This window comes from Xenopus laevis, chromosome 7S (genome assembly GCF_017654675.1).
Source record: "Xenopus laevis strain J_2021 chromosome 7S, Xenopus_laevis_v10.1, whole genome shotgun sequence".
NCBI classification, from domain to species: domain Eukaryota; kingdom Metazoa; phylum Chordata; class Amphibia; order Anura; family Pipidae; genus Xenopus; species Xenopus laevis.
The window spans coordinates 27,851,918-27,868,758 of record NC_054384.1 but is presented as its reverse complement, the minus strand read 5'-3'; the positions used below and the strand labels follow the sequence as shown (position 1 = coordinate 27,868,758).

Below are 16,841 nucleotides of genomic sequence, written 5' to 3'. Positions count from 1 at the left end.
ACATCATAGACTAGTCACCAGGCAATTTCTCCCGTTTAGCCACAAAATTTGCGAATTTCCCTCAAAATTCACGAAATGGCGAAAAATTTGCGAAACTTGAAATGGGCGCCTAGAATTGTCGCCGGCATCGGAATTATCGCCGGTGTCAGAATTGTCTTCGGTGTCAAATATATTTTGACGCCAGCGAATTTTCGCCTGCAAATTTTTGCTGCAATTTCGCTAATTTATTCGCTGGCGGCGAAATGCGAAAATTCTACACAAATTTGCACCTGCCGAATAAATTCACCCATCACTAGTCACCGGACAGTTGCATAAACATCTTATATATTATATATAAGTTCAAATTCAAATATGTATTTAGCATGAAACCACAGAAAAATTTGCCAACATGTTGTATAAATAATGAACTATATTAATCTTCCTATATTGGGTGCATTAAGCATTACTTGCTTCTGGAAAACCCTTCTATGAATAAAACACAGGTTATTGCTGATTGGAGTTACACTAGGTTTTGCTGATTTTTCCTCTGAACGATATATATATATATATATATATATATATATATATATATATATATATATATATATATATATATATATATATATATAGTGAATAAAGTACCCCCTCTTGTAAAATATAAGGATATTATAAGTTACCGAGGAGTTTCAGGACCATATAAAAACACGAGGCCGAGTGTTTTTATACAGGTCATGGAACTCCGAGGTAACTTCTAATATCCTCATATTTTACAACTGGGGGTACTTATTTATATAATACACAAGTTTCAGTGAGTCGTGACAGAAATGACATCAGAACTCACCGTTTATAACTGATGACATCAGAATTCACCGTTTATAAGGATATAATTTACAGGATATTCATGGCTTTTGTGTATTATATATATATAAATACACACACACAAGTACAAGGTACTGTTTTATTATTACAGAGAAAAAGGAAATCATTTTTTAAAATGGGTTTCCAGATAATGGATCCCATACTGAACGTGAAACAACTACATTCAAATACAGTATACCTACATACATATAACATCACTATGATTTCATGTTCCAGTTGACCTCATATAGGATTAAATAGTTTCTTTAAGACAAGAAATGATTATCAACTTGTATTATAAACAATGATCCCCAAAAAAAGTTACAGAAACTCCATTCAGTTTATCAGCGATTGCCATGTTCAGTGGGATTTTATGTGGCTTTCCGAACCACTGAGATTATTATATACTGTATATTGTTATGGAAAAAAACATATTTTCATAAATATAAGCACTGATTGTTTTCCAGCTGAAGGTAAAGGGCACGTGCGAAAGCAAATCTGAAACTGGTGATGATTCCACAATATTCATTGGCTGACGGATATGGAACAAAAGCTGTCCATGTAATGAAAGAAGCAGTATGTGAGTTAATGAGTCTTGCTGTGCATGTTCATATGGGGAGGCGTGGAAGAGTTAGTGCTAGAATTAGAGTCTGTACACAGGACCATTGGGAGTGATATGATTTTGTGTCTTACTCAGGGCCCATTTGTTTTCAAGGATACCAGCTTTTAGAGATGTGGTTCATTTAGCATTGAGTTCAGTACTAGGGGTTGATGTGCTAAAGATCCTTGGAGCTCGGTTAAATTGCTAGCAGAAAGCTTAGGAGAACAAACCTTTGCATTTTATTTACTTTCTTTATATGCGCTGCATTTATGGATTGACAAATTCAGGTTAATTTGCTAAGCACACTTCACATCCTGATGTGGAATGACATTCTTCCAAGGCTTCATTCTTTTCAGTGCATGAGCCGGAGATTGATTGCCCAGAAACAGGAATTGCCTGGAGCTAAATAACTCAAGGCAATTTCAACTGAAATCTATTTTTTAGTTAACCTCTTTCCTTCCATAAAAAAACCTCCAGTCTATAGGGAGCTTTGTCTTCAAAGATGGTAAATACCACAACTTGCTATTTACATTTTTACATCAAATTATTAGTAAGAAAAAACAATGAAACTCTTATATGAGGGGTGTGCTAGAATGCTCCGACTGCCATATTGCATATTTTAGTGTTTTTTATATATAACAACAGTGATCTGAGTTATGACTGAAAGTATATTAGGGGTCCTGTAATACTAGAGTGTATAGGAGAAGGCAGCAGAAATAAAACAAAGAATGTTATTCTCTTCTAGCTTATGCTTGAGACCTTCCCAATATTGCTTTCTTGTCAACAGAAAGACATGGTTAACACAGAAACAGTCCAGAGTTATAATGTGAGTTATGGGATAGATACAGGTATCCAGAAAGCTCCTAATTACAGAAAAGCCATCTTTCATAGACTCCATTTTAATGAACTAATTCTTATTTTTAAAAATCATTTACATTTTTCCTATAATAAGAACATAGTGCCTTGTACATGATCCCAGTTAAGGTATAATTAATCCTTATTGAAGGCAAAACATTACTATTAGGTTTAACGTTTACATGATTTTTTACTAGACTTACAGTGGTCCTCAACCAATGGCTTGTGAGCAACATGTTGCCCTTCAACCCCTTCGATGTTGCTCCCAGTGGCCTTAAAGCAAGAGCTTAATTTTGAATTCCAGACTTGGAGGCAGCTTTTGGTTGAATAAAAACAAGGTGTGCTGCCATATAGAGCCTCCGTGAGACTGCCAGTCCACATGGGGCGGCTACCAAATAGTCAATCACATTGCTTATTTGGCACCCCAGGAGCTTTTTGCATGCAGGTGTTGCTCCCCAACTCTTTTTACAATTGAATGTGGCTCAGGGGTAAAAAAGATTGGGGATCCCCTACGTAAGTTATAGAGATCTAAATTACAGAAAGTTCACTGTAAAACTGCAGGTCCAGAGCATTCTCAATAACAGGTCCAATACCTGTATAAAGAAATTAGAAAGACATAAATAAATATTAGCCAAACACTATCGAATAGGTGTGCTGTGCATCCACTTGGATGTTAAGGAACTAGGGATGCAACAAATCCAGGATTCGGTTCGGGATTCGGCCAGGATTTTGCCTTTTTCAGCAGGATTCGGATATGACCGAAACTTTTTGCCCCGCAAAACCGAATATGCAAATTAGGGGTGAGGAGGGAAATCTTGTGACTTTTTGTCACAAAACAAGGATGTAAAAAATGCTTTCCCCTTCCTACCCCTAATTTGAATATGCAAATTAGGACCCCGTTCGGTATTCGCCCGAATCTTTCACGAAGGATTCGGGAGTTTTCCCGAATCCAAAATAGTGGGTTCGGTACATCCCGATCAGGAACCTGCAAACATATCTAACTATGTGATAAAAGATTCAAGGAAACAAGGTACATTGAACTAGTGTTTTAAATTCATGCAATAAGGAGACGTCTCTTTCTTTACAGAGTAGTCCAGCAGGGAAGGAGTGATTTTTACAGAAAGAATGTCATGCGGGCAACACCTTTTCTTGGATCATCCTTTTTTTCTTATTTAAGTGCTTTTTTCACAACTCACAATGTGTTTGGAACTCACCAGAGCTATTAGAAAACATCATGTGGATCTTTTATTGTGCAAGGAGCAGCTTGGATGAATGTGCCGTTATTGAGTGGACAACATGAAAATTGGTCTCATTCCATCACTGAGCACGGTTTTCAAAGCAAGTCAAAGAATGGAATGAGGTGTAATTATGTATGTCACACAGACTGTATGTTATACTTAGGACATGCTGTGTCTAACTGGGGATGGCAGAGGAACATTCTATCTTCTCAGTAGAAACATTTCCTACATCATGACATATTCTCTGCTAAGCTCCCAAAATGCAACATCCCCCATATATGCAGATGCTACTGCTACAAATCTGCAACCTTCTTTTTTGCTTCAGTTTTATAATCAGATTGAAATATTTACCCAACTTGAATTGCAGGGATTCCTAAAACCTACACAGATGCTTGATTCATTTCATTAATTTTCATTGAAGGGCATATAATATTTTATATTTTTCCTCTAACAGCATTCTTTTTATTAATGATAACAACCATGCAACACAGATTTCTTTTAGTTGCAGCAGCTATGCATGTTGCATAGTAGGGTGCACGTGATGTGTCAGAAGTGGTTATTGAATTATTGCCCCATGAACCGGCACATTGTCATTGGGCAATGTGATTTTTGGAATGTGTGGAGCAAACAGATAATTGCTTGTGATGTAATCTGTTCTGATGGTTGCTTTCTTGCAGAAAGAGCTTCTAGTGCTGAGGACAAGCAGCTAGAATCTGAAGTTCTTCATAGTTACTTGTGTTTTGGCTTTTTAGGGAGCCAGTGTGTAATTGTTGAATTTCACATCAGTCCAAATGGCATCTTTCTGTCATATTCTCCATACAGATTTGCATGTGATTCATTAATCCCATATGTTTTTGACAGTTTGCTTGTGTCGCATCCCTCATCTTACATTCCCCTCCTAAGATTTACATAGTATTAACGGCAGAACTAGTTCATTCGTTAGATTAGTGTTCCCTATCATTTTGCCCATTTCCATGTAAATCCTACACCTTTTGCCGTGAGAGATGACAGGGGTGGTGAATAGGGAATGTCAGGGATGAGCTGCAATCTTTATTTGTGTGCTCATCCTATGATATAGTTGATAATTTATGACTACAGGTATAGGATCCCTTATCCGGACACCCAATATCCAGAAAGCTCCGAATTACGGAATGGCTGTCTCCCATAGACTCCATTTTATCCACATAATCCAAATTTTTAAAAATGATTTCCTTTTTCTCTGTAATAATAAAACAGTACATTGTACTTGATCCCAACAAAGATATAATGAATCCTTATTGGAAGCAAAACAAGCCTATTGGGTTTATTTAATGTTTAAATGAATTTCTAGTATACTTAAGACATTAAGACCCAAATTACGGAAAGATCCGTTATCCGGAACACCCCAGGTCCCAAGCATTCTGGATAACAGGTCCCATACCTATACAAAGATGATTTCCACAGCCAGGGCCCATAAAAAGGAATACAAATATGTTTCTATATGGTGGGGGGAAGTCTGATTCTATCAAATGAATTATGGCAGCCTGCAGTGGACAGTTTCAGGGCAATTATCTAGCACATCTATAGTGATGGAAGGTGCTTTGCATAAAGAAGAAGTGTACAGGACATCCAGTGGTTCTTTCTATACTGATGGGCAACACAGATTTATTGTTATGTCAAATGGGAAGTTTCCATTCTCTATGGAATATGTACAATGACAGAAACACAAGTATAGCAGCCGCTGCCATCCATTTGAGTAGCAGGCAGCAGCTTGAATATTTAGGTTTCAAGTCACTGAGATAATATAAGAAAGGGTTGCAATCACGTGGCTTCTGTATTTATTGGCCAGTTGTGTTACATTTTGAGACTTCTAACCTACCTCTCTCAACACTTGTACTTAAAACTATGAGCGCTTATTTTCATTGTCTGAAACACAAATGCTAAGTCACTAAGAGGGCCTGTAGTAATAATAAGCATGTTGTCAAGGTTCATTACTCTGTTCAATCGCTTCCACACACGTAGGTGCTGCAGACATTATTTCTTTTTAACTCAACCGTTTAGAAGCAGTGCATATGTCAGATATGGTTTATATGGGTGCACACATATATTTATATTCCCAACAGGTCATGAATAACCTTGGCAAATGCCAGTGAACTTGATGTCCTCCTTCCTCGACACCCCTATGAGAGCTCCATCTCCACCTATTCCCTCAACAGTCAGGCATTCCTGAAATGCATAGTTACATAGTTACATAGTTACATAGTTACATAGTTACATAGTTACATAGTTACATAGTTACATAGTTACATAGTTAAATCAGGTTGAAAAAAGACAAAGTCTATCAAAGTTCAACCCTTCCAAATGAAAACCCAGCATCCATAAACACACCCCTCCAGACCTTCACATAAATTATATATACCCATAGCTATACTAACTATAGAGCTTAGTATCACAATAGCCTTGGATATTATGTCTGTCCAAGAAATCATCCAAGCCACTTTTAAGGGCATTAACTGAATCAGCCATCACAACATCACCCGGCAGTGTATTCCACAACCTCACTGTCCTCGCTGAGAAGAACCAACTACGTTGCTTCAAATGAAAGTTATTTTCTTCTAGACAACCTTTAGCAAAGGCTTTCCTAATCTATCTCTGCAGTCCCTTCCAATAGTATGTTTGTCATCTACCTCCTCCTTGGGGTTCAGGCTACCTGTAATAAATGGCCTGCCTAACTCGGGCACCTAGCTCTCACTTCACTGGTTCTACCTTTTACTCTGTCTAATCCTACCACTCTGGATCAAGTGGGTCTGACCTCATCCAGATGTTTCTGCTGTCACCTCCTTTGGTCCAGACCATTAACCAGTGTGGTTCCCCTTTATTTACCTTCTTAACCCTTTTCCCCCCAAGTGGCCAGGGCATACATTACATGCTCTATCTCCTTCTTTCACACTAATTCCACCTAAAGTGACAAAACCATTAGCAAAAACAATTATTGTTAAACATATGCATATAATCACATTAAAGCACCATACATAACATTCATACTAGTTCCATCATCATTTTCCACCTCCTTACAAACTCCACACAGGTATCACATGTCCACCAGGATTTCTGGTCCAATATACCTGTGGTGCTGTCCATTCAAGTCATTAAAAGCAACCTATGCCATGTAGCAGCTGTTTTCTTTGCCATTACAAGTAGTGGTGATATAAACATCAGATAGAAGGCAGTTTTAGTTCCACTTGAGTGTGCTTACCTCCAATGCCTTTGCATGTCTTCATAGGGGGATGGTAAATGTGGGGTTATATTGTATATTGTGACTTGGATTTGGCTGCAGACTCAACACATTGAAGTGCTAGATGGAAAAACCTTGAGACACAGTTAAAATGTATTTGCCCTGTGTTTGCTATTAGCCAGGGGGATTTGCTTACACACTAGGGGGGCAGAGAACCATGTAAAAAATGTAGACGTGTCCTGTTAATTTGATGTAGTATAGGGTGCTTCTCGACAGGCTGCAACTCCCGTGTGTGTGTTGCCTATCATTCCAAGTATAGAGAAAAGAGTACCCGGAGAGCACAACACATCTTATGGTATCATCGTGTAATTTATTGCAGGAATGTCCAGCACTGCATGTCGGCCCATTAGCCTTTACCAGCCTTCATGCATATGACGAACGATATTGGGCCGAAACACAGGGTAAAACAAAAACCACCATCTGTATGCAGTCTTGTATTGTACATTTACTGCTGTTACACAGTGAAACTCAGACACCAGCAGTAAGAAAAGACACACACACACACAAAACTGAAATAAAAAGAGGATTTGCTGTTCCCAGATACCAACATATTCCAATTAAGTAATCATTTTAAAAGGTTGATTGGAGCTAGAAATATATTTGTAACAGAATGCAGTAGCTATAGTGTTATACTTGCCTTGTATGTTATAGCAAAATGAATCATTATTTTGTGCAAGCAATAATTTGGGAACATAGCATTCCCTCTGACAGACAGGTGTACACAGCAGGTTTTCTCTCCCGGTGCTCTGCATTGCAGTATAGATTTCAGTTGACTAATATACAAGCCACACAAAGATTTTACTGTTGTCACTAAAATGAAATGAATAAGCAAAATTGAATTAGCCCTTGCGTTAGCGGCTGCCAGAAATGATCTCACACTTCAAAACACAGGGAAATAGAAACCTACAGACATTAAAAAAAGAAAAAGAAGAGAGACAAGCCAGATACCTACAGTAAATTTCACTCATTAGTATTCAATCACACAAAATTGCATAGTAATTAGTTGCCTAATATCCAGGAACCTGATTATTGTTCTCTAGGTAGAGAGCACGTGATCACTGCTCTTTGTATTAGTACAACAATGACAACTAAGTTGCAACGAGGAACTACATTTTATTGCATCTTCTTTCTTTTTGTTAACCGGTGTCTGATAGAATCAGGGGCCATATTTATGAGAAAAAAACTTGAATGACTTAACCAAGATTGTTGCAAGTCGATCCAAAACAAAAACAGTTTTCAATTATTTGCAACTGCCATAAAAATGAACTTCAACTTTCCTTATACTTGCCATTACTTCATTTTTAGGAGGATATTTCCATTTACTTTTTTGATTTTTTTTATGTATAGACATTTTTTAATACATTTAAAAAAAACCTCTAATGTGATTACTGTCATGATTGTGGATTTCCTCAAAATGGGGCAAAAATACAATCTGGAAAATTACAAAATCTGCCGCAAAGTTCAGTGTATTTTCAAGATTTAAGGGTGAAAATATGCAGGCGATATTGACAAAATCTTTATTGTTTCTCACACCACTCTTATAGAGGCCATTGTTTAACCTGGGAAAATATTAACCTTGGATTCACATTTTTGAGACAACAAATCCGTATAGAGGCCATATTGTGAGATTTTTCTGGTATATCGATGATTGCATCGGTATTTGGGACTGGACTAGTCATCTCTAGCTGGATTCATTCAATATTGCAATGATAGGGAGCAGGGTCTTGCTTTTACCGTGGAGACACACATTACTTAAATCTAGTTCTTGGATGTTATGTTTTTCCTCTTCAGGAAACCAATTACCCGAAATACCTTGCTATATCAAACAAGTGCTCAACCTTCAAACTGTTTGAGGGGTGTCCCTGTAGGTCAATTCATACAGTTGAGGAGGATTTGCTCATCATGGGATACCTTTCATACACAAGCTATGATGCTGTGGGATTGGAGAGGGGCTATGATGTTGATGTGATTAGGGTGGCTTATGAGAAAGCAGTGGCTATGGACAGAAAATCTTTATTTATGGGTAAAGCTAGCAGAAGAACTAATGTAGACTCGAGACTAAGAGTTCGAGAAATCCCCCATATGGTATTGTACAACTTATGGTAGGGAGGTATGGTCTATTGAAAGAAGTGTTAGGAAGTATTGGGAGTTTTGCTTCAGGATCTGATGTTGGCAGGAGTCTTGGATGCACGGCCATCATTTGTGTTTAAGAAGAATAGGAACTTGGCATCATGGGTATCGAGGAGTTTGTATGACTCCAATAAGTCTAGAGTGACCAGTACCTGGCTTAGATATAAGGGCAATTATAGGTGTGGCAGATCTAGATGTAAATCTTGCCCTTTTATTCATGTTTCTAAGGAGTTTAGAGCCATGGCTACTGGGAAACTATATGGGACCAGGAGATATTTCAATTGTACATCGATGGGCGTGATATATTTGGTTTGAGGCATGTGTACTTTTAAAAATTATGCAATAAATTTCACCTTTTAATCTACGAATCTTGGCTTCCCCGGTGCTCCGTTTTTTTTTATTGAATTCGTTGCTATGCTTAACTGTTGGGATTGCAGTGGATGTGAAGCAAGCCTGCCTGAGACCGGTAATTGCTCCCACTACTATGTATGCTGGACTTTTTTTGGGGAAATGTAAAAATTTGTACATAAAAATTGGCAAAAGACAACATTTTGCCAACATTTTGCCGAATGCATTGGAGTCAATTGGAAGGCGTTGGCACTTTTTCAGGCAAAGCAAAAAGCATGGAGAAATTGTAATAATGCCATTGGTGTTTTGCCTGCATTTTTTCACCAAGTTTTTTTCCGGTGCACCTAAGCACATTCTTCCAGTGGAACAAAATTATAGTAATAACGCTTTCCCCACATATTCTTTCAGTGCAGATGCCTGCTGAAATTTTAATGAAAAACTTACAAGGCAAAAATATTTGTTCATCCCTAGATAAAAACACGGACGGGAATTTCTGTGAAAAATGGAGATCAATAAAAAAGACGAAGAGTATGGAATATGGAATTACAGTAAGACGTAGGAAAATAGAGAAACAAGGCAAGATATACACAGTATAGGGAAAAGTATAGGGAGTCAATCAGATTTTGCAGTTTATATGTTAGTCGTTCTGCACCCAAATCATACACCTTAAAAATCTAAGGGGTAAATGTTACCAAACATTTTGCACATTTCTGGATGTAATTGGCATCATAATTACTAGATAACTAGATTCTGCAGGACTTGGTTATTACAAAATTTTCTAATCCCACCAATGTTGCTATGACACTGTACACCAGAAGCTGGTTAAGCAGCCTACCTAGTCTGGTTCTACATGGCTAGTCTTTTTATAAAAGCAGATTTGGATGATAATTCAGATTAGGGCCTTTCAGATTCCTTTGATCAAGGATTGGGTTCTGTCAATATTCTTTAGGGCAGAACTGTCCTAATAAAAGTATTGGCTTGATGCTTTGGATTCATGTGTTTAAAGCTAACAAGGGATCACAGTCACAGGGGTCACTTTCTCTTCCTACACATCTGTTTGAATAAAATTAGTGATGGGCGAATTTGTAGCGTTTCACTTCGCCAAAAAATGTGTGAATTTTCCGTGAAATCCGCGAAACTGCACTGGTGTCTCGTTTTTGATGCTGGCGTCCGTTTTTGGTGCCGGCGTCCGTTTTTTTTTACTCTGGCGGATGTTTTTTTGACACTGGAGGACATTTTTTTTAAGCGAATTCACGCCTGGCGAATAAATTCGCCCATAACTAATTAAAATGAGCTGATGAAAGCAGCTCTAAGCTACTAGCTTCAGGTAGACTTGATAACAATATCCTTTTCACAGGTAATACTCAAAAACCATTTCATTCCAATGCCCAGGAGGAAAGCAAGGGCCAATAATTAATTTTTTCTCGTATTTTTTCATAAGAAAGGGTAAAACTGCCTCGTATACATTTTAATTATAAAATTTGGTATGTTGAAGGGCCTTTGCTATGTACTGTATGCAGTGGACAAACCAGAGCTTTAATGTTTAGCAAGAGAATAATAAAGCAGAAAGACTAGCCTCCCCATAGCTTAGTTTTTTCAATGATTAAACTCTGAAATTACTGTTTTACTTGTCACGGCAGTTTTTATAGTACTCTAGGAAGAATATAAGTCTTCCCAAAAAGAGGTCTACTGTTCATGGGAGGAGGCTATCAGTAGAAGGCTTTACATTGGAGAACTTAAATATAAGTTCTCCAATGTAAAGCCTTCTACTGATAGCCTCCTCCCATGACCCTGCATGCTAAGATTTGGTCAGGCTGATTTTGCACATTCTTCTATTGGTCTGGGGGGTTGGAGCAGTTTGAACAGTAGTCTGTCCTGCAGTCATATCACAATCAGTCCAAAGAGAATCTCTTTTCTGCTAATGCTCCTTTTTTGAAGGATTAGAATATGCAGAGCTAATAGTATTGGAAGCTCTTTCTCATCTCTGCTCAGACCCACACATTTGGCCTGGACAAATACAATGATGATGTTTGTCCCCTTGGACTAATAAGAACAAAAGTGAGGGGCAAATAAATCAATAACCACAGGTCCACTACAAAGTTGCCTTCAAAAACCTGTATGCATCACTTTCATAGAACACAGAGAAATATTCTTCCATAGCTTACAGTAGCGTGTAAATATAAAACCAGCATATTATCCTTGCACATATATGTATTTGTTTCTGCTCCTGTTGTTGCATGTACTGATAGTAAATCTGATTTTATTCCTTGCACTATTATTGCCTCCAAATATTGAAAATATAAAATGCAGAAGCCAGTGGGAATGCCAGAGTGCAATCAGCAGAAAGCATCTGAGGGCTCACAGAGATCATTAAAGATTATTCATTCTATTGATCTGCTATGGTTCCATTCTGCCGTCACAAGGGAGGTTTCCCTGCCGCTACTCTACTGTAGGAAGCTTTTCATAGTAAATAAATAAATAAAAGAAAAGCAGTGTTCCCACTCTTTGGTTGAAGCCTTTTTTGTTTTTTTCCCACCAGATCAATAAAAAAGGTCAACAGCCCCTAAGGATTAGTCCAGTGGAAACTGTCATGATAAGTGGTTTATATCCCAAGGCTAATCCCTAGCGTACCCTTATTTTTAGTCTTGCCTCTCCAACTACAATGCAATGGGATTGGACTACAGACTCTCTCTGAAAGACCCATACGTTGTGGGACGGTGAGAACGTTCCTTTCATTATAACTCAGAAAGGAGATACAAAAAATGTGCCATGATAACATTGCAGAAGTGATTAAGGAGTCACATACAGACATTTACAGAAAAGAAAAGTAAATGTGGAGAACTAAGAAATACAAGGTGAAGACATAAACCAACCCATTCTCATACTTACGCTACCTGCCTTGCCCTTCAGCCTGATACTCAAATCCCTGTCTACCTGTACTACCTGTTCCCATAGCTTAGTGTCAGTATTGGATCCTTGTGGGTCACTGTCTATCTGATCCTCCACCAAGCCACTGTTGGCCATTTTTCAATGAAAAATGCAAACATATTTTCTGATTTTTATAAATTAACAAAAAATTGTAACTGTGACAATATTCTGAAATTCTGTTCCTCCCAGCATAAAAGAAACATTTCTTGGCACTACCTTTTCTGTGGTTCAATCAAAAAAAAATAAAAAAATGCCATCTTGTTTTGATGAAGACGGTTTACTTTGTTGCTGGAAGGACTTGTGACTGGCAGTTTTTGTGTCACAATGGCAATGAGTATGTTAATTAGATATAGTCATCAGAGCATAACATCCTATAATGCTACTGTAAATGACTTGGCATCGTTACACAAATAGGTTGCTAAATTTGTCACATTTATATGTATAGTGATCAATCATGACTTCATAGGAACAACAGCGTCAAGACTCATATTTTATTCTGATAGCAGAAGAAAGCCATTAATACAATTTATAGCCATGTCGCTGAACACAAGCTCATTGTGTATCTTTGTGTTGGTCGGAGTAGTAAGATTTGCTAAATTCTACCAGGGTTTCTCATACAAGAAAGAAGGCTCTGGGGCACACAGAATGTAACAGCAAAAGTAGTCTTTTCAGGTACATTTTACAAGCCAATAAATACCACTACTTACTGGGGCAGATTCACTACCGGGCTAATTTTCGCCAGCGGCAGCTTCGCACTCATCGAACCATTTCACCAGATGCAAATACAATACGAATACGCTGATTCACTATGATGCAAACTTTTGTCCCGGGCGATGAACACTGTTGACTTTCCGCTAGCATTAATTTGTGCCTAGCGAAACTTCGCTAGTGATCTTGCGCTTAGGTCAATTTGCATAGGGCGGGAAATTTAAAGTTGTATGGATGTCTTTATTATAAATGTTGCTGCAAATGGTTTAAGTTACCGGTTTATATTACACATGTCCAAGGAACCTTAATAAAGACAAGAGAGTTAATATAATGCCCTACACATGAGCCCACTGTAAAATGAATGTTCCATATTTAATAAAATGTGTGGAGAAAACTGCTTACCCAAAAAAGTAAGTTAGGACTTTTGAAACCAATCCTGCTTAAAAAAAGGAAAAGTCGCCAGCGTTTTCTGAACTTTAATGCATTTTCAGCACACCGGATATGATGTAAGTGACAGAAGATTGAGGAAGATTTAGCTACTTTAATGCACTTTGTCTGAGGTGGTGAAGGCAACTCTGGAGAAAGAGCTTACGTTCAGTAAAATCCGCATTTTAGTGAATTTGCGGCGTAACGTCCGTTCGCCAGAGTGATCGTTAGCGAATCAGCACCTGCGTCTGTTAGTGAATTGCCGATGTCCCTGCAGGTAGCAATGCTGGCTAAAAGTTGCTAGCGTTAGCCACTTCGCTCTTTAGTAAATTTGCCCCACTGTGTTAATTGATTTTCTGCAGTATTTCATTTCATTTACAAATTTACAATCACAACAGGGTCATATTTAGTTAAAGATCAAAATTGGTATATTCTTGGGTTGCATTGGACTAGGGATTATTGAACTCATTGGAGCCGACAGATTGGAAATCTCTGTATTAGACTGTCCATGTAATTAGGCATCGCAAATATTCTGAATTCCTTAAACCTCAATTAGTAGAGGTGAAAACCATTGGACTCAATGCAGATCTGTTACTCTGAATTATTGATGAAAAAAATGTGCATATGAATCATAGTGGCATCTGTACTGAACAAATTCCATTCAAGGTCAATGAGGATTTTTGTACTGCAGTACACTTGATCAGTCGTATCCCAACTCATGGTTAGAATATTGATAGTTTTGTGTATTTTTTAGACAAAGAAGCCTTTAGAACAAAAGTTCAAATAGTCAGCCACCGAAAAGGAAGGGGAATGAGCTTCCATTGTTTTGTATCTTATTAGAAATAAATTTTCAATTCACAAAACAAAGTCAATGTAAAAACAGACAGAAAATACACTCTTTTGTGTTTAAAGTAGGTCATACAGGGAGAGATTAGGTAGAAGAGAATAAACGTATTTGACCAACAGAATTAAAAGTCTGTTCTGTAGTCATTTTGTGATATGGGAGCAAGTGAGTTGAGAAAATGTAAAGTATTAACAATAAACCAACATAGTAATGCCTTCAACTATTATATTTAGGATACCTTTCAAGTGAGTAGTATGTTGTTGCGAAGTGTGACAGGGTGGTCTACAGAAGTGGCAGTATCTAAAGTAGTGGGTCCCTGCAGCTCCCGAATCCACAAAATATCAAGGTTTTTATAGCCTTGTTATAAGTGATTCTGGATTCAAAACCCCTATTTTCATTTACTCATCGTATTATTTCAGGGAGAGAGTCAGCGCCTCAGCAGTTTTCCATTTAGATGCAATTACAAATCTGGTGGTTGTCCGGACTTGATTGGCCAAGCCTTTGGGATAGGATAAGATAAGAGAGGACATACTTAACAAGGAAAATACATTGTTCCATAAGGACTGGGTGGCTGAACCAGTCCTTATGGAACATTTCTGGAGCTTGGCAGGGGTATGATACTAGATCTGTTGTATACAGGTTGCGGTATGATTTTGTCCCATTTATCTATATAAAATGCCATATTTGAGAATTGTCTGACAATGTCAGGAACTCCATGGGCTTGACCCAAGCACCTGTTATATACTGGCCACTGCTTCTCCTGCTTGAGCCACAGGAGGCAGACTGACCCTGACAGAATGTCTTTGACTCTTCTCTCTGTCAATATTCCCTGGTCAATGCCCACTGTCCAGCTGCGCACAATTGCTCATTAAAGGGCTATTTAAGCCTGCTTCCCCGACTCCCTGTTGCTGGATCATTGGCCATTCTGCCTACTCCAAGCCTCGTGTTCCTGAGTTTGATTTGTTCTCTGTCCAGTAAGTCCTGCTCCCGCCCTTGTTCCCACTGATCTGAAATTCTGGTTTGACCTTGGCCTGTTACCTGACTATTTACATTTGCTGCCCACCTTTGACATTTAAGCAGTGTTCTGGATTTGTGCCACCCTTGTTTTTTGGCCCATCATATGGTCTTGATTCTTTGCTGCCAGCCCTAACCCTTGGCCTGCCTCAAGGACTTTGTTTTTTCTGTCTGCATTTTATTTTTTCCTTAAATTTTTTTAGCAGAACTTGCAGTACTTGTAATGGTGTGTCACATAACATGCAAACAGGATCCTCCAATGAGTTGCAGTATTGCATAGTTTCAGCAGCATGATTCACTTCTCAAAACAAATATATATATATTGCATTTGCGAACAGAAATGCAAGTGCTAGCTGTTATGTACAGTTAAACATGGGATAATTAAAAAATTTTCACTTAAACACCTATAATCCCTAACACCCTCTTCCAGTTCCCACCTGGCCCTGTTATTCCCAGTTCCTGGCTCACACCCACGGGCATTCTTTGTTGCGTTAATTACTGTATAGCAGAGGGCATGTAAGCTGTCACTATCATCTACTAAGTATTATCTATCATCCATCTGTCATCTGCCTGTCTATAGGAAATACCAGCATTTTATCTACATAAGGGAATGTTTGTGAGTATTTTGTATATTTGTTCTGCTGTACTGTATGCTTCCTATCTCTGTAAATAAATCAAAAGGCAGTGGTGACCCATATAATTCAGTGTTCCAAATAATCTGAATTTTTAAAAGCCCTTCATGCCTCAGGCTGCAACATTTCTATTACTTGTGTATATTGTTACATATTTCAATATATTTAAAGATGATATATTTACAAATGATATCTAGGGATACTGCAGTAAACACAAGCACCATGCTCACAGGGACACTAGGAAGTTTAGTATAAGTTTGGTATAATAATTATAATATTTGTTCTATGAAGACAGGAGCCAGTGCTTTAAAAGGAGTCATCAACTTTCAAATATATTAGGAGCAAATAGTAATGATCTTCAGGAAATGTGCCATTGTACCTGGAACTGGAGCATGGAGTGTCCCTTGTCACCTTGTTGGAACGTGTGACATATTAATTGCTTTGCCCCATGATATAAGGATTTATAAATATATAGCGTACATATATGGATTTATCAGTATAAAGAAATCACAATACTCTTTCTGAAGGAGTGACATTTCAACAGTAAATTTTAGATTAAAGATTAAAGCCCATTTCAGCAATAGAAAAAGGGCTTCAGGCAGAAGAGATTTGTAGGTAATCGATGGCTAGAGGCAAGTGTCCATAACTATCACCCATGGGGCCAAGACCAATATAGTAAGATGTGACAATGTAAAGTGTACAGGGCTGCAGTGCAAGCTTTGAATATCCAATCTGAATTCCTCTGTATTAAGCACATGTTCATATTTAACACTCACACAGGTGATCTTTTCTCCAGTTTGTCCCAGTTTCCATATATATGCCACATTTATATTATCTATTTCACCATTTGTTAATAGCACTGCCCTTAATAAATGAAAATGTATATGACTAATGGCCGCACTGCCTACCAACCAGAATATGAGGGAAACAGATTCTACTTTATACACACATTTTTTCATTTGTTAAAGTCTACAGTAGCAGAGAGACTTGGGAAATGTTGGTATAT

The 16,841-nt window shown here is 38.0% G+C and overlaps 1 protein-coding gene across 4 annotated transcripts in view; it reads left to right on the top strand.

Annotated features, from left to right (window-relative positions):
• Positions 1-16,841, top strand: part of LOC108697472 (zinc finger matrin-type protein 4) — a 277,352-nt gene that overhangs the window by 48,592 nt on the left and 211,919 nt on the right. Inside the window, exon 1 of one of the 4 annotated variants that reach the window (XM_041571043.1) lies at positions 1,339-1,417. The exons of the other annotated variants lie outside the window; for them this stretch is intronic. The gene's annotated coding sequence lies outside the window, so the exon portion shown is untranslated. Of the gene's footprint in view, positions 1-1,338; positions 1,418-16,841 lie in introns of those variants that run through there. 4 annotated transcript variants of the gene reach the window in all.